Below are 759 nucleotides of genomic sequence, written 5' to 3'. Positions count from 1 at the left end.
AGCGGACGAAGAACATCTTGACCACCAACATCCCACATGGTGAATTTCAGGTTCTTGTATTCCACAGTCTCAACATTAAAACCAATGGTAGGAATCGTCGTCACAATTTCGCCAAGTTTCAATTTGTACAGGATCGTCGTCTTTCCAGCAGCATCAAGGCCGACCATAAGAATACGCACCTCCTGCTTTCCCACAAGGGATTTGAAAGCGGAAGCCAACCATTGACCCATCACAGCAAACTTTATTAACCTTATTTACTTTTGGTTACGGTCCTTCCACACACACACACACAGTGTTTGCTGAGGGGTAATAAGAAAAATGGTGAAATGCTAACAGTCACACGATACTGTACAAAGATAGGAATGTAGAAACAGCGTGTTAAGTTGTAACGTAAGTGGACTGCAATTGACAAACGAAATATAGTTTGTCGGGAGGGCAGCACTGCCTGTTGCTGGCATTTCCGGATACTTCAAGTTAGGTCAGTAATATTCGGCAGAGGGAACTGTACCAGGTGTATCCTTTTTGTAAGTCTGTTGTTCCTCATATTAATTTTTGGCTATCCCCCTGGTCCTCTCTCTTCGTGCGTGGCACCGACTGTAAGTACGATCTTAGTCTGGAGGAAAAGAACGAAACGTGGACTCCTCTCTGACTATATCTCATTTTTAAACTGGTGAGCTATCCCTTAGCTGAAGGGTCAGGGCAGGTCAGCGCAGAGTTTCTAAACCGAATTCCTGACTGCATTGCGTCTGCTTAATGTGT

Source organism: Trypanosoma equiperdum (genome assembly GCF_001457755.1).
Source record: "Trypanosoma equiperdum strain OVI genome assembly, contig: ctg_667, whole genome shotgun sequence".
Lineage (NCBI taxonomy): Eukaryota > Euglenozoa > Kinetoplastea > Trypanosomatida > Trypanosomatidae > Trypanosoma > Trypanosoma equiperdum.
This window is presented reverse-complemented; position numbering follows the sequence as displayed.